At 40.9% G+C, this 24,600-nt stretch overlaps 1 protein-coding gene and 1 long non-coding RNA gene across 3 annotated transcripts in view; one reads left to right on the top strand and one right to left on the bottom strand.

Moving 5' to 3' along the window:
- MKX (mohawk homeobox) overlaps window positions 1-1,215 on the bottom strand; it is a 73,463-nt gene extending 72,248 nt beyond the window's left edge. The window contains exon 1 of one of the 2 annotated variants that reach the window (XM_032144509.2): window positions 1,103-1,215. The gene's annotated coding sequence lies outside the window, so the exon portion shown is untranslated. The remainder of the gene's footprint in view (window positions 1-1,102) is intronic. The other variant, XM_032144512.2, reaches the window with a different exon arrangement.
- On the top strand, window positions 3-23,554 carry LOC116462230 (uncharacterized). Its single transcript, XR_004246314.1, has 2 exons — window positions 3-342; window positions 23,110-23,554. It is a non-coding gene; the product is annotated as an uncharacterized LOC116462230 (long non-coding RNA).
- The last annotated feature ends 1,046 nt before the right edge of the window (window positions 23,555-24,600 follow it).

Raw genomic sequence — 24,600 nt, 5'->3', positions numbered from 1 at the left:
CCGTTTCCTCCGAGCTGCCTCAGCTTCGCTGCCAGCGCCCCCTTTACCCGTCCAGCCGCGGCATGGGCTGCTACTCCAGTAACACACGCGCGCGCGCATACACACACACACACACACACACACACACACACACACACACACACCCTCTGCCTCGCCAAGTGCCCACACTCGCCAACGCCCCCGCCCCGCCCTCCGGCCACCGCAGCAGAGGCCACTCGTGACATTTAGGACGGTGGCCACCGCGATCAAACGACGGCTACGGTCTGTGTTCGTAGGGAAGTGAAGTCAGACCTCTGCTGGATGCCGCGTGTCCCCTAGGACTGCGTCCTCCCGCGCAGACAGGTACGTGCCTGGAGTGTGCACATAGCCTCGGCGATAAGTGTCAAAGAGAATTTTCGTGCTCGCAGCCCCTGTTCTACAGTTAAGACTCGCGTTGTTGTTTTCTTTTAAAATCAGTGCCCTTAGGGATGTGTGTTCATGCTGCTTTATTTGTACAAGACACCCTTCCCTGGCCCGGCCTTCTCCGCGCCACCCCAGCGCGTCCTCCTAGATGCGACGACGTGATTTTCCTAGCGAAGTCACCACAAGGTTAGCCACCTCAGACCCTTCCCCGGCAGCCCCAAGCCCACGTAGAGATCGCAGACACAGACACCCGGCGCGCTCTATGTCTGCAGGCAGCAGGCTCAGAGGCAAGCGATGGCAAAGGTCCGAGCGCTGTCCTGTCGCAAGGGGTCCGGGGGCGTGTGAACCACACTTCCTGACCCTCCCAGGACTCCCGCGCGCGGCCACCCGCGCCTCTTCTCAAATCACTTACCCCGATTCACTCCAGACTGTGGCCGGGGAGGTCACTCCCTGCAGAAGTGTCCCCCTCCCCCAACGCCGGCGAATAATTTTAAAGCAAAGGAGGCGCGGCCAGGTGGGCTCCCAGGCTCCGCGCAGACCCTTGGGCCAGCCTTGGCCGCCACCCGGGCGCGTCTCCACCAGACCTCGGAGGGAAGTTGGGGGAAGGGCGGGGAGAGCACGGTCGCCCAGGGCGCAGGGGCCAGAGCGAGCCTGGCGTTCCGCGGCAGCCGGCTGGGACACGGCGACGCGGGGGCTGTACCTGTGGCTGCGGGGCCGGCGGCCGGCTGCAGGGCGGCTGGCTCTCCCGCCTCGAGACTAGGCGCACTCCCATCCCCGCCGCATGTTCTCCACGCGGGCTCCAGCGCGCTCACCACCGCCACCGCCGTCGTCTCGGCTTTATTTACCCAGCCCGGCGCGCGCCGCCCGGGAACAGGAATAGCGAGGCCTTCTCATGTTTCCTGACTGCCGGGCCCAGCCGGCGAACATCCTGCGGGCGCGGTATCCACGTTCCCGGGCGGGTGGAGAGGAAGCGTCCGCGCCCGCCCAGCCGCGGGGGCTGCTGTTAACCCCTAGCGGAGGAGCCGCTGCCGGGGAGCCCCGGGCCCGCCGAGTCCTCCGGAGCCGGGCGCAGCTCCCATATCCGCCGGCCTTGCAGTCGTGGAGCAGACGGGGCTTTTCCTTTTGCACTTTAGGAGAGAAACCGGAGAAGCTGCCGGGAGCGCTCGGCTCCGGCTCCAGAAGCTGAGAGGCTGCGGTGCAAATCCCGTGTCTTAGCTGGCCCGATTGCCGGAAATTTCACCGCGCGTGGCTAGGCGGCAGAGGCCACTGTGACGCGCCCTGTATTTTCCTCTCGATTAGCTGGAGGGAAGTTAGAGCTCGGTTTTGCACCTACAGCCCTGGAGCGTATTGCGGGAAGTGCTAGCGCCCAGGAGCCTCTTTTCTGATGTCACTGGGCTTCTGGGGTCCTAGTTGTCTCAGTCAAAGCCAGGCACACTTTCACTTCGTGGACAAGGGCTGGTGAGGCTGCCCCCGCCGCTGGGTATGGGGATGGGGGAAAGCAAGGATGGGATGAGTTGAGCCCAGGTGGCCAACCTGCGGTGACCCAAGTGCAGAAGAGGAGGCGCGCCCAGAGCCAGGGATCTGCACGCAGCAAAGGAGATGGAACTTAGAAGAATCACAAGCTGGGACACAGGGCAAAGAGAGAGAATGGCTACCAGATTCTCTGAGTGATGATACTTTGCTTCCTAGCATTACCGCAAATATAAGTAGCGAAAGCGGCGGTTTAGGTGCAACTGCAAGCTCAGAGCTTCTGGCAGCCCAGAAGATCCCCAAGGTGCCAAGACGAAGCTGCCTGCGCTCTCGCCGAAGGCCCTGTGGTCCTAGCGAACTTTCGCCCTTTTTAAAGAACAAACTTAGATTTCCCCCCACCAAGCTTAAAGAAATAGCACCATTTGTCCTTTTCCCCTCTAACTAAATGTGGCTGGCCAGAGCAGGGGCAGTGGCCCACCTTAGCATCTTCTTCGTGTGTGTGTGTGTGTGTGTGTGTGTTGGGGGGGTGCTAGAAGTGGTTAAAATATATATCAAAGCTATTATTTTACAGACTAATCACACCCTCAAATTTCATATGTGTCACCTCCTAAATTACACGATAGCAAACTGTTGTGGAGTGGTACAATGTAAACCACAAAGGAAGGCCGGTTTACATTTTTGCGCACCAGGAAGATACAAAGTATCATTGGAGCAAGTTCTGATGTCCTCGGTTCTCTTTCGTTATATAACTTGCTGTTGCAGGCTTGCATCTTGTCTTTGACGCTGCCCTTGTGGTGTGAGTTCAGTACAGGCTTCTGGTCTACAGACCTCGCTGTAGGAACTTAAAGACAGGGGTAAATCCTAAGGTGTCAGCCACCAATTTTCAGCTAACAAATTTCACCACAGGAGCAGATCTAATTGATAATTCATAGGACGAAAGAGCCACCTTCTCTTTTAAGGTCTCTATCAGTGGCGTTAGTCACCGGGAATTGTAATGAAATCAGCTCTAACACACCCCTGAAACATTTTTTGGTCAGCTGTCCCAGGTAAAGCTATAGGCATGATACAGTTACTTGCAATTTCCCAGTATTCTACTAACTTTTTGAGCTATATACTATAGTACATGTTAGTATAGGACAAATGAATTTTGTTGTTTCAGTACTTAACTATATTTACTCAATTAAAAAATGCATTTAGAACGCTTTTAAGATATACTTACATGTAATATTTGTTTTCTTAAAGTCTGAAATGAGATATACAGCAAAAATCTTAATGCAAAAATACTTTTCATTTGATATAGGAATAAAATACATTTGAGTAAGCCTCAACTCACTAAAAAATTAACATATGGTAATTCCCTTAGACTATGATTTAATAATTAAAATCCATTTAAAAATGAAAGAAGAGTGAAGGATCCATTCTAGAAGTGAAATGGTGTGAAATGTCCCTCTGTAATATACAAATGGGCATTTATTTTATTTTTGCAAGTTTTATCCTCTATGCAAAAGGGAAGTGTTGTCTTCATTTTAACCCACAGTTCAAATACATTCATTATTAAATGACACCTATTTCTAAAATAAATGTTACTCAGCTTCTTGTGCTATATCCAATGTCAGTATGTGAAATGCTATATATAATCCTCAGAAGTAAAGCTTCCAGTTTCAGAAAGTTTTAGAAGTTTTAAGAAAGCATATGTAGTTTGTGGAAGATGGCCTTATGCAGGGGGGAAAAAACCCAAAACACCCAACAACTTAGACCAGAAGTCAGAAGACTTGAGCCCTAATCTTAATTCTGGTTAATTTGACGATGGTTTAGCCTGAATTTAGTAAAGTGTAAAATGACGATGATAATAAATTTTCCACAAACTGCCTTACACTATTATGAAGGGTTTTTTTTTAATGTGAAAGTAAGATATTGCTTTGCTAAAGCTAGAAAAATGTTAAGTAAGAACATTTGGAAGAAATATTAATTCATTATATTGGACTCTGCAGTTATAAATATATGTAATTATTACTTCCTGGTAAAGAAAAAATAAGTCTTCAGTTTTAGCATTTTGATATTTTACCAAGTTATCCTGACATTTCAGAATAAATATTAGCCAAAGTGTTTGAAAATAATGAGTGTTTTAAAACTCCTTTTTCCAGTTATTACTTATGAGCAATAAAGCAAACTACAAAGCCAGAGAATGACTACAACTTCCGGCTCAAATGGTTTAAAATAGTAAGTTAATGAACAAATAGCAGGTTCAGCTCACACGTGGCCAGTTTGATGGCAGAGATACATACTGGAGTGTGTAAGGGGAACAACAGAACAAGTGGTGAGAGATACGGCTGCAGAAACAGAAACACTGTGAGCTAAGTAGTAGAATGGGTGGCCACGAAGGATCTCACAAGGTGTTTCTGCTTTGATTATAAGTTAATTTTAGTTCCATAAATAATATAGAATGAATAACGCCTTCTTACAGGGAGGGTCTTTTGCATAAATCCACTCTCAAACAAAGAAGAATACAAGCTAAAGTCCCTCTCAGCCACTTCCACCCAATCACATTCTGCAGAGGAACCACCCAAAGCTAGCAATTGCAGGTTGGATATGCATCTGCTCAAGTTTTTTCTATGCATTTACATACATGCATAAAATAAATAAATTATAGTTTTGCTTTATGAATTTTTAAAATAAATGAGGCTGTATATAAACGTACATATACATACTGAGTATTAAACTAATTCTTGCTTTTTCATTCAGTCATGTCCTAAAGAACTTATGTATTAGTAGGCATACATGTAACTCCTTCTTTTAAACTGTTACATAAGACTCCATAATCTACTTAACCATTCTCCTAAGAATATGTCTGTCTTTCCAATTTTCATTATATAAACATCAAACATCCTTGCATATGATTATTTCTGTATATGCATACGTGCTTCTCTAGGAATAGTTACCCAGACGTAGAATTTCTAGGTTGAAGGAAACACGGTTTTTACATTTTGATAGATACTTCCAAATTTTTCTCCAACCTACACCACCGCTGACACACGCACGCTCCAATTTCCTCACATGCTACACAGCATTGCATATATTCAGTCTTCATAACGTTTGCCTAAATGGTGAGTAAAATAATGCCTCATTGTTTGAAAACATTTTCCTTTATAAGCCATTTGCATTTCTTAATTGAATTGCCTTGCTTATATCCTTATGAGATGCCTTATTGATTTATAATGCTTATTTATAAATCATTTTTTCACTATATATATTTTTACATGTTGCAAATATGTTACCTGGTCTGTGACTTGACTTTTATCTATTTTGTCTTTGTCTCACAGAATGATTAAATGTAAATAGATCAGTATGTCAGTCTCCTTTTTTGAATTCTGGTTTTTGTATCTTGCTTAAGAAGGTTTTTTTTTTTCTTTTTGTATTTTCATCTAATGCTTTAAAAAATTGTTTCCACTTGGCTTCTTAGTAAGTTATGGTTCAGATTCAGATGGTTGATTCAATGGTGTTCTAGGATGAAGTAATTTATCAGCTTAGAAGCAGAAGATCAGTTTCCAGCAGCTGTATTTTCCACAGTACAGTGTGACTGCACATAGCTTTTCAAACACATCATGTAACAAAGAAGGGATAACCTATCACAAGCAATATAGGGTTATTTGTAAAAGTGATGAAAAAGCACCCATTGTTTGAAAAAGTAAAATGTATTTCTCTCCTTGCTCAACTTTTCATGGAATGGGAATTAATTTTTTTTCTTCACAAAGCAGCTAGTCAAGATAGGAAACTTTGATAATGATTATATATGAGTCAAATTCATTCTGGCCAGAAATGCAAGTACTTTATCACCACAATTTTAAAAACCATTAACTATGTATAAGTGCAGAAAATACACATAATAAGCAATCAATAGAACTGAGATCCAAGTGGGTTAACGTCTTGTTCTACTCCAGGTCTTGCTTGAGACGGGACCTGATGTGACACTGACCCCTAACAACCCATCTTTTCTCTTGATACCAAAGTATCTTCAGTGATCTCAAATTAGAGTCCACTATATTACACACAAGAAAATATACTATACATTGGGGTCTAGAGGAGAACTGGCAGAATATTTCATCCTTAAAATATGCATTTACACTTAAATACTAGAGTTACTTTCAGAAGACTCTTCTACCTTGAGAATCAATTAGGCTTTATGTCAAAAAGTGTCCTTTTAAATAAAAATAGTGAAGACTTTTGTCCCTAGGCCAGTACAGCTCTACATATGAAACCTAATGGACTTCAGGAAATCAGTAGATTTTAAATATTTAGTCATGATATGTGCTCCAAAATGTGTCATGCTTTTGGTTGACCCTCCCCAAATCCATCTTCTCTGTTTTCATTTTTGATCTGTGTAGGATAAGTGAATAAATTCACCAAAGGACTGAATGTGAGCAGGAGCGATGTGTGCAACTTCTGCTCAACAAGCTTAGAAGGAAATTGCTGCCCTTCTCTCCCCTTTAACTCTTCCTGTGTCCAAGGGTTGGAGCATGGATGTGGCAGGGTATTAGTTCACTCCAGCTGCCATCACAGAATATCACAGACTGGGTGGCTTAAACAACAGAAATGTATTTTCTCACAGTTTTGGAGACTCAAAGTCCAAGATCAAGGTGCTGGCAGGATTGGTTTCTGGTGAATTCTCTCCCCCTCCCACTGGCTTGCGGACAGCACCTTCTTACTGCATCCCCACATGACCTTTTCTCTGTGCTCATGCTGGGGTGGGGGAGAGAGGAGGAGAAAGAGAAAGAGAGAGAGAGAGAGGTCTGCTACCTCTCCCTCTTTTTAAAAAGGACACCAGTTGTAGCAAATTAGGATCCCACTGTTGTAACTTCATTTAACTTTTTTTTTTCTGAGACAGAGTCTAATTCTGTCACCCAGGCTGGAGTGCAGTGGAGCTATCTTGGCTCACTGCAACCTCTGCCTCCCAGGTTCAAGCAATTCTCCTGCCTCAGCCTCCTGAACAGCTGGGGTTACAGGTGCCTGCCACGTCGCCAACCTAATTTTGGTATTTTTAGTAGAGATGGGGTTTTGCCATGTTGGCCAGGCTGGTCTCAAACTCCTGACCTCAAGTGATCCACACACCTCGGCCACCCAAAGTGAGCCAACATGCCTGGCTGACCTCATTTAACTTTAATCACCTCATTAAAGGCCTTGTCTCCAAGTTCAGTCCCACTGGGGGTTAGGGTGTCACATATGAGTTTTGAGGGGATACAGGTCAGTCCGTAACAGGCAGGGACCCATGTCAGCCAAGCAGATAATAACCTAAGAAACAGCAGAATCGCAAGATAAAGGGAACCTGTGGCTTTGAATGAACCACTCCAGTGAGAGCTATCAGGCTAACCTAACCTGGGTCCAAAAACCTTTTTCTGTAAAGGGCCAGATAGCAAAGGCTTTCTGGGCCCTGTGATCTCCCCTATGATAATTGAACTCTATCATTGCAGTGCAGAAGCAACTGTAGACAAGATTTGACTACGAACAAGTTAAGGAGTGAATGTTGATGTGTTCCAGTAAGACTTGATTGAATGGCACTGAAGATTGAATTTATGTCATTCTCATTCTCACTGATTTGGTTTGGCTGTGTCCTCACCAAAATCTCATCTCGAATTGTAGCTCCCATAATTCCCACGTGTCATGGGAGGGACCCGGTGGGAGGTAATTGAATCATGGGGGCAGGTCTTTCCCGTGCTGTTCCTGTGATAGTGGTGATAGTGAATAAGTCTCATTAGATCTGATGGTTTTATAAAAGGGAGTTCCCTGCACAAGCTTTCTTGGCTGCCACCATATAAGACGTCCTTTTGCTCCTCATTCTCCTTCTGCCATAATTGTGAGGCCTCCCCATCCATGTGGAACTGTGAGTTCATTAAACCTCTTTCCCTTATAAATTACCCCGTCTCAGATATATCTTTATTAGCAGCGTGAGAAGAGACATACACACACAATAGTGTTGTTCTTTTATTTTTTATTTCCAACCAGTTAAAGATGTAAAAGCGATTCTTACCTGAGAAATTGGAATAGGCCACGAGCTGCATTTTGCCGGAGAGGGGTTGTGTTTTCTGACCCATGACTTGGACTACTCAGCTCTCATTGCAAAGGAGACAAATGCCCCTTATTTAAGTCCCTGTATTTGGGGGCTTCCTTGCTAGAGGAACTTAGTCTTTACCCTAAGTAATAGACACTTGTAAAAAAAATAAATGATCCCAGTGGCCACAGGTGGGCTTAAGAAAAGTGCTTTCTAGATGCCTAGAGGCTGCTACACCAGGGCGATCTGGAAAGGAGATGGAAAGAAAAAGTGCTTCCTCCCCTTGCCTCCTGAGACTGTGTTGCATGTGTTTAGAGAATCAGCCTAATTATTTTTACATTTATTTGGTGTTATACTGTTTTTAAAAATCTTAATTTTTCCTTTGTTTTCCTTTCCCCTTTCCTCTCCTTCCCCTTCCCTTCCCTTCCTTTCCCCTCCCCTCCCCTCTCCTCTCCTCCCCTCCCCTCCCCTGCCTTGCCTTCGCTTCCCTTCCCTTCCCTTCCCTTCCCTTTTTCATTTCCTCTCATTTCTCCTTTCCTTTCCTTCTTTTCTTTACTCTCTCTCCCTTTGCCCTTCTCTCTCTTTTTCCTCTTTCCTTCCTCTTTCCCCCTCCCTTCCTTCCTTTCTTTCTCCCTCTCTCTTTTCCCTCCCTTCCTTCCCCCCTTTCTTCCTCTCTCTCTTCCTTCTTTCCATCTTTTCTTCCTCTCTTCCTCCCTCCCTCCCTTCCTTCATTTCTTTCTTCCTCTTTCCCTCCCTTCTTGCTTACATCCTTCCCCTCACCCCCTCCTTCCCTTCTTCCCTTCCTTTCTTTCTTCCTCTTCTTAGTTATTGATGTGATGTGCCTTAGTTATTGATATGAGCTGCCTTTAGGTGCAGTATTAGTACTTGGGTTTTGATGCTTATGTTTTATGTAATCATGGAAAACGCTGATTAATTTTCAAGGCTTACTGTTTTCTGACTGACACCCCACCACCACCACCCCAAAAAACTCACAAAATTTGAACTACTTTTTATTGTTTGCTTTTTAATAATCAACAATAAGTATTTATGGAGCACCTGCATGCAAAGTTCTGTGCCAAGAACTGCATCGAATCTGATTTAAAAGACACGATCCTTGCCTAGCTTACAAACCTGTTAAGAAAGCACCGGAAAATAAATATACCTCATCTAAAAAGCTTTAGGGTGTCTGAAATAAAGATGCTTGAATCCAGTAAATCTATAAGTTATCTGTAGCAATGCATGAGGGAGCTTAAAGATGATAGAATGACCATTTTATGTGTCTGCTAAAAATTGTGTAACCATATTACCAACATCCTTCCCGAAAACATGCAAAAGAGAGCATTATTTCAGAAATTTGAGCCTGATTGAAAAACAGTATTTTCACCTCTTACATCAGGCTGTTTTGAATGTTATGCCAAAAACTTCTGGGTTTCAAGAAAGATTTTTAGGACTTCCGTTGAGAAAAAAAAATGCGGTAATGGTAGACACACAGAGGTTAGCTTGTGACTTTTCTTCCCTGTGCGTGCCTTTATCTAACCTACCTCCCTGCAACCCACTTTTATAAAACCCCTGTTTTGGAAAAGTGCTAAAGGGAGAGAGGGATTGGAACAGAGGTGTTCTGTGCATAAACTTGTTATGGGTGGCAGTGAAGTCATTCCTGGGGCTCCACTCATTCTCTGTACAAGAAAGATTAATTCTTGCCCAAGTATCTGGGCCAGGGAACCTCAGGCCAGGCAGCAGGTGTGAGCATCTTTTTGTTCTGCTTTTCTCTGATGTTTGTTAAAAGTGCTTTGATGGAGTAGGCTACCATGAATCCTGCTGAGAAAGGAGTTTGGGCTAGTAGAAAGGGAAAAGGAAAAAGGCATTAGGCCAATTAATTATATACTATTTGTTTATTAATGTACATTGTTAGAGATAGGATCTTGCTCTGTTGCCCAGGCTGTAGTACAGTAACATGATCATAGCTCACTGTATCCTTGAACTCCTGAACCCAAGAGATCTTCTCATCTCAGCCTCCCGAGTAGCTGGGATTACAGATACATACCACCACACTCAGCTAATTTTTAATTTTTTTTTTGTAGAGGTGGGATCTTGCTATGTTGTCCAGACTGGTCTCAAACTCCTGGCCTCAGCTTCCCAAGTTGCTGGGATTGCAAGCACGAACCACCATGCCAGGCCTAAATTGCATAATTTAAACAGCCTGAAGTCTAGGATAGGGGAAGTCTTGCAATATCCAAACGTCACAACTTTTTCTTAGACCTGCAGTAGCAGGCAGCCCAAGACATATGTCCTGATACTACTCTTCCAGACTCATAAATGGTGACATAATAAAGGATATTTTAAAAATACATAATACATACAAAGCACTTCCTATGAATCCACACACTATTCTAAGCAATTAACTCATGTAATTCTCACAGCCACCCTTTAGTACCCATTTTGCAGAAGAGGACATCTAGGCATAGGATTACCGTAAGTCACAAAGTTGGTGACTAGTGGAGCTGGGATTTGAACCCAGTCAGGCAGACCCTAGAGCTCATGTGCTATATCACTTAACTCTGCCCCTTCTTTGAAGGTATATAGGAAGGGTAGAGAGAAAGAACTCTAAACTCTTGTCTCCATAATTGCAGGTACAGCTAAACATGCAGCTACACACCTTCCGACTCCTCACTTCACAGGTAGAAACTCAATGCTAATACGTTCACTTTTCATTCTGTATGTGACATTTTTTCTAGGTGGGGAGCAGTGGAGGGTCAGTGTCACCTGTAATAGGATGATTTTAACAACTTCAGCATCATGGTAGAAAGGCTCCACTTCATGTTCATCTTCATGTGTGGGCTCACACCCAGAAGCCAATTATTGCTGAATATTCTGAGGGTTCTCGAAATCTGGAGAACATCTTTTCCACCAGACAATGAAAAATAACACGCTTTGGAATAGCCTCAGTGACCCTGAAATGTTGTTTTCTTGTGGGAGTAGACATGATTATAAGTGGCCTATTCCAAGAGGGGTGAAAACCAGTAGCTTTGAGGAAAAAGGTGACAGTGGCCCTACAACTTCATGATCCTCTTTGATTATTTTGTCTCTGTTTTGTTTTGTTTTGTCTTGTTTTCATTGTTACAGTCGTCAGGCTTACCCCTAACATTTGTGGAGCCTAAGGCAAGAGTACGAATGACGCCCACGTACCATATGTCTAAATATTTAAACCCTATAAATCAAGCTAAAACACTTAAGTAACACATGCCCCATCCTTCTACCTTGACGAACATACCATCTCGCTGGAAAATCAAAAACCGTATAGAAAGTTAGGACTTTAGTTAGAAAAATGTTAAAGACAATTAGATTTAATTGTTATTGTACATGTCTGGATATCTTGCTGTTAAGCTTGCAGCGTTTAAATGAGTAATAAAAGAAATATAAAATATATTTATTATATTAAATTTAATTTTCTTGTCTTTAAGCAAAAATCACTGTTATTATAATCAATATTTTCTCTTAATTTGTGTTCTGAAGGATTACAAGTAAATGCAATTCTATTAAATGTTTAAAATCTGAATATGTTTTTATAAAGAATGTATATTGAAATAAATATGGCAGGTGTTTAAATTAAACTCATTTTCATGTATCATTTATGAAATGCTATTTTTATTCTAAAATAATTATGTATAAAATTAAAAGAGAAAAACAATGAATATAAAATTTCAAATAAATCTAAAATTTTATTTAGTCTTTGGAAAATTAATTTAAAATATCTTTATACAAATTATTTGCATTGCTAGTGTTCAATACATGGCTGGTTTCAATGCAAAGTATTGATATCAGATTTCATGAGTGATTTGTCAAAATTTATACAATTACTGATTTAAGTGTGATATGAATTGTTTAATATTGCAAAACGTTCTTTTGCTACCAGTTGCAACTATTGCAAAGCTTTGCTAAATATTGAATACCTCCAGAACCAGGTGATAGATGAGCAAAAAAATGATACCAGGCACTACTGGGAAACAATACTGCATAAGGCAAAGATATATTGCATTCATGCTCTCTGAAAAGGAAGGTCTGTTGAGTTGATTAACTGGTCTTTTCTCTCAGCTCTCAGAAGCAGTGTTCACCTGCAGTGTTCACCTCCAGTGTTCTCAGCAGTGCAACCCAAACCTTTACAACATTTGGATGTGATCACCTTTTACTTTAAGGACATAAAGCAAACAATGTGTAGAAGAATTTCCATGGGCCTGAATGATGTTGTCACAAGAGCAGACATTTAGGTTTAGAGTTGCACTGCACCCTGTTCAGCACGCAATCCCAAATGACAGTGTGTGTGTGTGTGTGTGTGTGTGTGTGTGTGTGTGTGTGTGTGTGTGAGATGCAGGCCTTTTAAAAGAAGGATTCAGAGCAGTAGCCCTTTGCCTGGGTTTAAGGGTGGCATGGTTATTCGAAGTGTTTATTTATCTACTCATTTTTTAAAAATTATTAAACTTGGCCCTCTGATTAATGAAAAAGAAATTGCACTAACTGAAGCCTTTCATGAATTTATCCTCTGATGATCCCACAATGATTAATACATAATTCAGCCCCTGGAATTGCAATGGCAGGGCCACCGTCTTAGTTCTTTTGTGCTGTTATAACAAAATACCTGAGGCTGGATAATTTATAAAGAATAGAAATTTCTTTCTTACAGTTCTGGAGGCTGGGAAGTCCAAGATCAGGGTGCTAGCATCTGGTGTCTGGTGAGGGCCTTCTTGCTGCATCTCACATGGCAGAAGAATGGGAAGGGAATGAACCCACTCACTCAAGGCCTTCATTAGGAAATAATGTCCTAATTCCATCCATGAGAGCTCCACCCTCATGACTTAATCACCTCCTAAGTGCTCCACTTATCTTAATGTTATCAAACTGGCAATTAAGTTTCAATATATGAATTTGAGAGGACTCATTTAGCTTATTGAATTAGAGAATAAGTTTCAATATATGAATTTGAGAGGACACATTCAGCCCGTAGCAGTCCCTATAAAGCCCCATGTGGGTAACATACGTTTTTTACAGGGGCAATTATTGCAGAATCTTCCTTTAGGAAATAATTTCTTTGCTGAGGCTAAGAAGTTTATACACTTAAGATTGGTCTTGCAAATTCAGTAAGACTAATAAGGAGACTGCTGACTATGGACACCGTATATAACCTATGGCTGTCAGTAGAATGCCTTATTCCTAGGCACTCGTGGTCTCCACGGAATGCTTTTTATTTCCCTCAGTGCTAGGCTTTTCAACCCGTTGAACCACCTTAAGCATGGGGTACTTGCTAGAAATGCAGGTTCCACATCCCAACTATAGATGCTCAAAGTCAGGTTTTCTGGGCTTCAGGCTCTATAATGGTGCTGATACAGATGTTTCTCAAACCGTACATTGAGGAAAATTGGTCTGGAGCAATGGCCCTCAAACTTTTTTGATTGTACATTCTTATCAGTAAAAAATATTTAGGGCAGCCTGCTCTAATAGATATATAGTCATTTACTGGTAATGGATGGTATAGATGTACAGTTGGGCTAATATATTTTGTAAATTGTAAAACATGCAAAAATGGAAAGGTTTTTAAAGAGGCAACAATGAAATAAACAATATTTTAAAATAAAATAATTTTTTCTATTAATGATACAAATATATTTTTGTTCCCACCAAAATGTTATGTCAATAAATAATTAATATTATCAACAAAGCTATTTTTAGTGAAAGCAATGTAATTTGAATTGCTTCATACTTAAAAAATAGTCACACTGTTTTCCACAACGGTTGAACTAATTTACACTCCCACCAACAGTGTAGAAGTGTTCCTTTTTCTCCACGACCTCACAAGCATCTGTTATTTTTTGACTTTTTAGTAATAGCCATTCTGACTGGCATGAGATGGTATCTCATTGTGGTTTTGATTTGCATTTCTCTAATGATTAGTGATGTTGAGCTTTTTTCATATGTTTCTTGGCTGCATATATGTCTTCTTTTGAACGGTGTTCATGCTTTTTGCCCACTTTTTAATAAGGTTATTTGTTTTTTTCTTGTAAATTGGTTTAAGCTCCTTATAGATGCTGGATATTAGACCTTTGTCAGATGCATAGTTTGCCAAACTTTTCTCCCATTCTGTAGGTTGTCTGTTTACTCTGTTGATGGTTTCTTTTGCTGTGCAGAAGCTCTTTAGTTTAATAAGATCCCGTTTGTCAGTTTTTGGTTTTAAACAACTTAACTTCTGCTCCCCCCATTTTACGTTTGTGATGTCACAATTTGCATATATATATATATATATATATATATATATATTTTATATATTTTTTTTTTTTGAGACGGAGTCTCGCTCTGTCGCCCAGGCTGGAGTGCAGTGGCGCAATCTCGGCTCACTGCAAGCTCCGCCTCCCGGGTTCACGCCATTCTCCTGCCTCGGCCTCTCCGAGTAGCTGGGACTACAGGTGCCCGCCACTACGCCCGGCTAATTTTTTTGTGTTTTTAGTAGAGACAGGGTTTCACCGTGGTCTCGATCTCCTGACCTCGTGATCCGCCCGCCTCGGCCTCCCAAAGTGCTGGGATTACAAGCGTGAGCCACCGCCCCCGGCCACAATTTACATATTTTTATGTCATGTATCCCTTCATAAATTGTTGTAACTATTGTTATTTTTAATAATTTTGTTTTAACCTGCATACTAAAGATATACATAATTTACATACCACCATTACAGTATTAGAGTATTCTGAATTTGACTATGTATTTACTTTTACCAGTAAGTTTCATGTTGCTCATTAGCTTCCTTTTTTTTTTCATTTTTCATACTGCTGCCATCCCTAAAATCCCAGATATCTCAGGACAAAACATAGATTCCTACAGAAGAGGTGGATTTCTGACTATATTTACCACCCCATCCACAAATTTTACAAAGGCGCTTGCTTGAGATTATGCTTTTAAGCCTTCCTTGATATCAGTCAGTTCTTACAAATTAGTCCGAAAGTGTGGCACTTTTATTTTTAAAAATGACTATCATATTCCCTGCAACTTTTAAAGAGATTTTAAAGTAGATTCGAAAATTCCTTTTCCAAGTTTTTAAGTCGAATCAGAGTTTTTCAATAGATAACACAAGTTATTTTCAGAAACAATATCACACAATGACAGGTACATTTCTAAATCCTAAGTGTCTTTTGGAAGGCAGTTATTTTCTCAATTACTGTTAAATGTCATCTTTACCTGAAGGGGGCAGATGAAGAGTGTTTTATATGTGTTTTGCTTTTATATAACTATAAAGTAGATATCCTTGAGGATGATAGTCACATCCTCAAGAAGGTGAACAAATTATTGTGGCTTAAGGCTGAAGCTTAGGATGCATAACGGAAAGTGAAATGAGAAGACTGCCAATAAATGGGCAAATGCTAGATGATGGAAGTCCCGTATCTTATGTCCATTATTTTGGTTTTCTTTCTATAAGAATGGAGCAGCCACAGATGCCACTGGGTCATTGTGGGAGGAGTGAGGGAGCCTCCAGGATGGCCTGCAGCCCTAAGTGACTCAGGGGACAATGGAATCCTTCACTGTGAGAGACAATCACAGGAACAAGAGCTGATATTTATGGAGCTCTTAGACGCTAGACATTGTTCTAGGGCTCTCATGTGTATCTTTTCATGTAATGCAACACCGTTAGCACACGGTCTCATTATCAATCCTTTCCAGCTGAAAATCTGAGCTTGAGGTCATATAAAAGCCAAGAGTCCAGCAAATCTGGGCTATGTTGACAACTTCAGTTGTGGACGCGAAGAGTTAAAGTGCTGACCTGGCTCTGGACCAGCTGATTATAATTCAACTCTGGTCTCCTAATCCAAATTCTGTATTTAAAGTCATCAAAACTGATTGCAGTGATGAGCGCTGGGTCTCAGAAAGGTCTAAAACCCTGATGTCATTGAACTGTGGAATTCCCACCCTCAGCACACAATTCTTTTAGTTTCTTAACCAATAAATACAACTTATTGTTACAAAAGCTGTATCTGTGCAATAAGAAAGCTAGAAAATAAGATAAGCAAAAATAAGAAAATAAAAGCACTATATTCCTACCACCCAGGGATTATTTCTGTTAAACTATTTGAAAGATTCGTTCAGATAATTTACATATATTTATATTTTAGTATAAATGAGATAATACTTTGCAACTTATTTTGTAACCTGGTTTTCTACATTAATGAGCTTTAACTTTAAAATTTGATAAATATTTATGTTATAATCTGTCCATATTTGAAATCTTCATTGTCTTCAAAGCACCCTTCAGAACCAGTCTGTCCAAACTAGAGTCAAATCTAGGCCCACATCTTGAATCTAGTTGTATTGTCTCCAAGTTTTTTCCCAATCAATCACCATCCCTAATGTTTTTTCGCTGCACACTGACTTGTTGGATGGGCTGGACCAATGACTCCACAGAATTCTCCACCTTCTTCATTTGTCTGCGAGCTTTCTGGTGCTGTTATTTGACTCCCTCATGCCCTCTGCTTTCCATAAACAGAAGTTAGATTTGAAAGTTTGCTGGATTCACACTGAGCATTTTCGTAGAATACGTCACAGGTGGTGGTTTGCATTTTATTGTGTGTCACAGCAGGAGACATGATATTCGATGGTTGCACCATAAGTGAGGTTAAACTTGATCACTGGATTCCGGTGATGAAAACCTGGTCCCTCTATTGTACACTTACATTTCTCACCTGTGACTAGCAAGAAAGCTTTGGCATTACTTTGGTACTCGGCGAATGTCTGATTGCCCATTCATCCTTTTAAGATCAGTTGCTTCCAACACTAGTTGATAATTCTCGCCTGGGTCAATAATTTCATTAGGAATTGACAATGATTATCATAGCATTCAGTTTTTTATCTCTCTTCATAGATGGTATTCTCTTATAAAACCCCACTAGATGAAGTGGTGTTTTTTGGTTGTCCTGAAATATAGTCTTACTGGAAAAGCAGGATAAGTGTTAAAGTTTTTCCATTAGACATATGTTTTTAGAATAAGGAGCTTAATTAATAACTGCCTCAAATGTGTACGTGGTGGGGGGCTTTCTTCTTTTTGAATATCATTATTCAGTTATGGATTTTCATTGTTTCCATCTAAGAAAATCACAGAGTTTATTGGCTTTGTAAAAACTGCCACTTCATCCTGACAACATTTTGGATCTAAGAAGTTGTAAGTTGAACAACTCAGCATCAGTTGTTTTTACACTGAAGTGCTATTTAAAAGCAGCAGATACAGCCAACTTCACAATGTTATGAACATTTAAAAAAAAGAATTGACAAGCAAGTGAGAATATCTTTTGTTACACATGATGAGCCACTCGGCCCAGAGAATGTCCTCTTCTAATGGCAGTATGCTGCCATATAAGGCTCTGTCTATTGGCTTTGCATAATTAAAAATGAATTCACCCCTGAAATATGGGTTTATTAAGGTTGGAAAGGAAACATCATTTCAAAAACTGTTACCTATACCATCGTCAAGACAAGATGTCTCTATTTTGAGAATTTTTCTTTTTATTTAAAATGCAAATACTGAATTTTAGGTTTTACTTTTCTTAAAGATGAGTTGATAAATACCTAACTACTGGCTTACTTGCACACATAGCACAGGGATTGGAAAAAGTATTATATTTGGTCATTATCCTCTAAAAGGATGTTAAACACATGGAAAAAAATAATAACAATAAATGTATCTGAATGCACATGCTTATACACCCATACACATCCATAGACATAAACACATACACACACCATGCACCTCCACACAGACACACATACACAGAAGCACACACACCCCATAACCACTCACTAACACACACACAGATACACACACACTCTGAAAAATATATTGCTAAATTGTAGCGTGACCAACTGTCTCAGTGTTAGCACTGAAAAATCATGTATCCCAGTAAACCCTCCAGTGTTTTGCAACGTGGGATGGATGGTCTCTACAATTGGTCCCTAAAATTGCCAGATAGGAAACCACACAGGATTCAACCAACAGATCTCTAATGAATCTTCCTGTTCTTGATGTAGACATTTAAACAGGCCTTTAATTCAGATACGAGCTGATATGTCAAAATGGAAGGAAAATAACTTTCTAAATACATAGGATGTGAGTTCTAAGAGTTATCAGGAATGTACTAAAATTCTTTAAAACTCCCAGCATAAAAGGGCCCAAGAATCTCACTACCTAGTTTTTCTTCCAAAGAAGTAATATAGTTGCCAATATTTCTGAATATTTCAGCCAAAGTTTAGAAAATAAAACGGTATAAGGTACAATGTGCTTGGGTTGATTTTCACTGTGAAATTTTATTTATAGCAAATGCTATTTGTACAGAGACTATTCATTGAAAAGAGACCTTGAGAAGCCAATAGAATCTATCTTTCCACATTTAGTCAAGGCCATAATTAAGCCATCATGGAATTCTACCCAATATATTTAAAAATATCCCCAAAAGGGGGATATCATTCTTTGACAAAGGTTAGAAATTGTTTTTACTTTTCTTTTCAGTATTTTAATTCTAGAAGCTGTAAACTTTTCTTCAAAGTTTACATTTTAAACTTGTAGTTACATTTGTGGCTCTCCTTCAAGTACCTGAAGCATAGATTTGGATGTACTAACCAAGCAGGACTGCAAGCAGAGATTTTCTTTGGGGGGAAAAATACAATTTCTACTTTGTAATACAAGTTTTTATATTCTCGAAATGATATGAAACTGACATATATGTAGTGGAAATAGTACTAAATAATAACTTATTGTTGCAGACCTGTAATAAAATTGATATCTCAATAAATAAAACTATTAGTTTTATTTATCAGAATTTAACAGACTCTGTAGGATCCCCAAGAGATTCTACAGGTATGGCATCTGATTGTTGGAATTTTTTTTTTTGAGACGGAGTCTTGCTGTCGCCCAAGCTGGAGTGCAGTGGCGCCATCTCGGCTCACTGCAGGCTCCGCCCCCCGGGTTCGCACCATTCTCCTGCCTCAGCCTCCCGAGTAGCTGAGACTACAGGTGCCCACCACCTCACCTGGCTAATTTTTTGTATTTTTGGTAGAGATGGGGTTTCACCGTGTTAGCCAGCATGGTCTCGATCTCCTGACCTCGTGATCTGCCCGCCTCAGCCTCCCAAAGTGCTGGGATTACAGGAGTGAGCCACTGCGCCCCGCCTGATTGTTAGAATTTATCACTAGAATCTCTTTCTTCATCTTCAGCTGAGGATCAGAAGAGATGAGCCTAATCCTAGATGCTTCCCAGGAGAAAGAAGTGCTTCAAAATGAAAACATATTCCCTTTTCCCCCAACGGGAAAATAGGTGATGCTATGAGACCTATGTTTTAATTTTAGTCCTTTTTTTGTTTTGGTGCTTGGTAGGTAGTTTAGAAGTACAGAAACATTTTATTTAGGTGACTAGTATTTTTGAGATTGAAAGAGCTGAGAGAAGTTAAAGGGTATTTGTTACTTGATGTCAGTACAAAAGAATTGAAAAGCAGTATTCTCAAATAGTCTCAAACTTTAACTTGCGTGCAATTCACCTTGGGATCTTATTAAAACCAGATTCTGATACTGTGTGGCCAGAGATTCTGCATTCCTAACAAGCCCCTAGGTAGGGCTGATGGCCCAAGGACCACACTTTGAATAGCAAGGGTGTGTACGGTGGTTTATATACAGAATGGAGTATTATTCAGCCCTAAAAAAGAAGCAGATGTTGCCATTTGCCACAACATGGATGGGCCTGGAGGATATTATGTTAAGTGAAATTCTTCAGGCACAGAAAGAAAAATATTGCATAATCTTACTTATATGTGGAATCTAAAAAATTTTTAAATATACAGAGACAGAGCATACAACAATGGTTAGCAGGGGTCAGGGAGGGGAGAAGAAATGGGGACATGTGGGTTGGAGAATACAAAGTTGCAGATATGTAGCATAAACAAGTCTAGAGATCTAATGTACAAGATGAAGATTATAGATAATACAATTCTACTGTATTTAAGATTTATGCTAAATGAGTAGATTTTATCTGCTCCTGCCACAAAAACAAATAAAAAGGTGAATAACTATGTGAGTTGATAGACATGTTTGTTAATTTGTTTCACTATATTAACCTTTTTACTCTGTATATGTATCCCATAATATCATATTGTATACCTTAAATACACACAACATAATTTGTTTCTTTAGAAAACCCTCAGCTATAGCTTAGTTCCGTCTTTCTCTTCTTAACTTAGAAAAACAAATAGAACCCAGTGAGATACACTCATTATAGAGAGGGGTAAGGGCATGGACAGGCATTAGAAAAACTACCTCTATGGGATGATTTATTTTGTGTAGAGAAATATTTGTATGACTAGTTAGGAAGCTATTTCTGTAGCACAGTGACTAGAACATGGATATAAATCTGAACACTATGTTGGTAGTTTAGCGTACAATTGCTGAGTGTTTTAATTACAATTTTTTAATTGTTTATTTTTAGAGACAGAGTCTCACTCTCCCCCAGGCTGGAGTGCAGTTGTGCCATCATAGCTCACTGCAGCCTTGAACTCCTGGGCTCAAGGGATCCTCCTGCCGCAGCCTTCTGGGTAACTAGGAGTACAGGTGCACCCATCATCCCCAGCAAATTTTAAATTTTTTCTCTGTAGAGACAGGGTCTGTCTGTGTTGCCCAGGCTGGTGACCAAGTCCTGGCCTCAAGCAATCCTCTGGCCTTGGCAGGAATTACAGACATGAGCCACTGTGCCAAGCCCCTAGTTATAAATTTTTAATCCACATTTTATAACTAGATTTAGACTTATTTTAATCCTCTTTAATGAAGTTTAGTTTTCTCTATTTTATATTATGAAAATACCAAATAACTTTCTACAAAGATACTTCATATGCTGAAATTTGGTATTGCAAATATATAAACCAAATACCTTTTTGCATTTTGTACTTCAAGGTGACATTTATATCTTTGAGACAAGTCCCAATAGCCTTATTTCATGTAGTGCATACTTCAATTCACAGTCATTTATTAATCCAGCAAAAATTAGGTACTGAGCAGTCCTCATTCATTTACTATGCTTTTTGAATTTTTGCCTGATCTGTTAAGATTGTTTGGCTATAACAGAAAAACTCCAAATCAAAATAGTTTAAACAAGATGGTTGCTTACTTTCTTCTCAAGTTCAAGAAATCCACCTGACACTCCTACATGTCAAGGATCTAGTCACTTTCTATTTTGTTGCTTCCCCAATGCAAGGCTTTCTGTCTTGAGGTCATTATCCAGTCTAAAATGGCTGCCAGGGTTTCAGCCATTATGACCACATTCCAACCAGGAGAAAAGGAGAACGAACGGGAAATAGAAATGCATGCTTCCTCTTTCCCAACACTTTTTAATGGCCTTTCCTAGGAGTTGCTCACACTGCTGTTTGCATCTCATAGATCACAGTTAACCACTTGGCCACACCTGGCTGCAAGAAAGGCTGGGAAGTGCAGTCTTTATTCCAGGTGGCCATGTTCCTATCTGCAAATTAAGGACACTATTACTATAGAAGAGGGATCCGCAAACTATGATCTGCAAGCCCAGTCTGGCTCACTGCCTATTTTTGTAAATAAAGTTTTATTAGGATGACATAGCCATACCTGTGTATAGAATATCTATGGCTGCTGTCATACTACAATTGTAGATCTAAGTAGTCCCTAAAGAGATCACACAGCCCATGAAGCCTAAAATATTTTCTGTCTGGCCTTTTTACAGAAAGCGTTTGCTGATCTCTGCAATGGAAAAAAAGGAGGGAAAGTCTCTGTCACATTTCTGTTTTCTGTTTTTGTTTTTTTTTTGAGGCAGAGTTTTGCTTTTGTCACCCAGGCTGGAGTGCAATGGCACAATCTAGGCTCACTGCAACCTCCACCTCCTGGATTTAAGCAATTCTCCTGCCTCAGCCTCCTGAGTAGTGGGGACTACAGGCATGCACCACCACATCCCGCTAATTTTTGTATTTTTAGTAGAGACGGGGTTTCTCCATGTTGGCCAAGCTGGTCTTGAATGCCTGACCTCGGGTGACCTACCCGCCTCGGCCTCCCAAAGTGCTGGGATTACAGGTGAGAGCCACTATGCCCGGCCCGGCCACCTCTGTCACATTTTTGGGGCCATTTTCTTCTCATCTCTCATCTTTGGCCAAGTTCAGCTCATTTATGAAATCCAGCAGCTTCTACAAAATGGTAAGAAGTGGGGACTGCACAAGAGTAGCATTTAGCCTGGTACAGGATGAGGGAGATCATTTAAGCAAGTTACTAAGATGTTCCCACATATTACTATCATTTTCTTTTTCTTTTTATCAAGGTAAGATTTATAATTGTCCCACATGTGGGTCTTGTAGCAGTTAGGGCTTAATTGGTGCAAACGGAATCCACTCTAGCTAGTTCAATGAGGAAAAGATTGATTACAGGACATTAAATGACAAGGAAAATCATTAAGAGCTTAAGAGCAGGAAGAAGGGAAGTAAACTCTGAGTAGATTTGGTATTAACCTGGTCCAGGTCCCTTCTGCCCACACACAGTAAATCAGTCACTGTGACACGTGTTTTGCAAAAGAGAGTTTATTCACAAGGCAGCCAAACGAGGAGGTGGGAGAGCAGGTCTCAAATCCACCTCCTTGAAGATGAGGCTTAGGGATATTTATGGGTTAGAGAAGCAGGGTGGTCTAAAGCATGGGAAAAGGTGATTGGCTGTAGGAAAAATGAAGTAATCAGTGATCTGCACAAGCATAGTCAGGGTGCCTGGCATTTCATAGGACATATGTTCAGAAAATGGCATTATTAACATGATCTACAGGTAGAGTTTTGGGTCCTCTCATGTCAAAAGGTCAACTCTTGGGCATTTGCACAGGCCCCGTTGAAGGGTGGTCTCAATCAGTTTGAACTGGATAGGAGCTGTCCCAAGTTCCTGAAAAACAACTGAAGTGACCATTACCATGGTGACTTATAAGTGTTGTCGATAAGGTGGCCAGTGAAGGTGACATTGTAGCATTCAGCTCATGGCCTTCGGATTCATGGAAATAAAAATGACCAAAAGCAAGAGGGTGGCTGCATCTGGCAGACCTGATCAGGTTAACCCCTCAGTGCTAGATTTTCAGAAATGACTTCCTAAGTACATTGCAGAGCAAAAGTACTGGAAGAGCTTCTGTCTCTTTCAGAGCTCCAGAGCACCACCCCACTGTGCGTCAGTCAGGAAGTGCTGTGATCAAGAAACCACCACTGCTGCTGGTTGCAGGACTGTGATTCCCATCAACAGCACTGATGGCCTGCACCTCACCTCTGACACCCATGGGACTCTTGTATGTGGACACCACCAGAAAGTCTGCTAATTCTGGAACAAAAACCTGAAACATCTCTATGAGACGGACTGCTGAAAGAAATAGAAAACCACAGAGGTGAGGCCTCCACCGTACTTCCAAATGCTGTATCGCACATGGAATGCATTTGATTTGTCAGATCAGTCACATTCGGAATCCAAGTTGCAAAGGAGTTTTGGAAACACAGACCTGAGTTTTCCAGCCTCTGTCAGACAAGAAGGCTAAAAAAGATTAGAATGGATGATGGGCATTCATATTCACATGAATTCAACTTCTATATATGTGATGACGTCTTCTTTCTTTTTAAGATTTATTTTATTTTCTTGTAGAGACAAGGTCTTGCTTTGTTATCCAGGCTGTACCACAGTGGTGGGATCATGGCTCACTGTAGCCCCAAACACTTGGACCCAGGCGGTTTTCTCCTCTCAGCTGCCTGAGTAGCTAGAACTACAGGTACACACCACCATGTCCAGCCAATTTTTTTTTTTGGTAGAGATGGGGTCTTACTATGTTGCCCAGGCTGGTCTTGAACTTCTGAGTTCAAGCAATCCTCCTGTCTCGGCCTCCCAAAGCACTAGGACTACAGATATGAACCACCATGCCCAACCTCTTTTTTCTTGATTCTGACAAGTCAGTACATCACCCTGTTACCATCAATCTCCCTCAACTTGAGCAAACCACGAAAGCACCAATTTTATATTCTCCAAAGTATACCTAAATTGTGCCATCTTAGATTTGAAATAGTCATTTTTATTATTAGATCGGTGCCTTAACATGTGTTTTTCTTTTGAGCCAGGAAACGCTTCAAATAAAATCCCCCTTGGAAATATTACATACAAGTAAAGAAATATACAAATCACTGCTATTGTTGGAATGGGGGTCAGGTCTTGTGGCAGAAATCATTTGTACTTGCTGTGGATCCCAGGTGCTTCCTGAGGTTTCCTGGGCTCCCTGGAAGTTAGACAGGGGCCATGTGACTGCATTCTGGCCAGTGGAGACTGCCACATCCAAGCTGGCCCTAAAATCCTCCATGGACCCTCCATTTCTCCTTTCTTATTATAGCAACAGCAGTCTTTAATATATAGTGGCATCACACAATGGTGGCAGATGGGTTTACCAGATGAAAGAGAAGGCTTTTTGGTCTGCACTGGTGTTTGTGGAGCAAGAAATAGCATTTGTGGTGTGAAGCCACTGAGATCATATGTGATCCCCACATAGCCTATTTCTCTTGCAAATATGAGCCTAGAGGTCCTGCTCAGTCACCATCTCCCATATTACAAACTCCAGCCTCTCTCTGCTTTGATTTTTTTCCCCTACTTTCTACACACCTCC

Source organism: Hylobates moloch, unplaced genomic scaffold (genome assembly GCF_009828535.3).
Source record: "Hylobates moloch isolate HMO894 unplaced genomic scaffold, HMol_V3 SCAFFOLD_3, whole genome shotgun sequence".
NCBI lineage: Eukaryota > Metazoa > Chordata > Mammalia > Primates > Hylobatidae > Hylobates > Hylobates moloch.
Note: the sequence above shows the minus strand (reverse complement) of the source record. Positions and strands in the feature narration are given on the sequence as shown.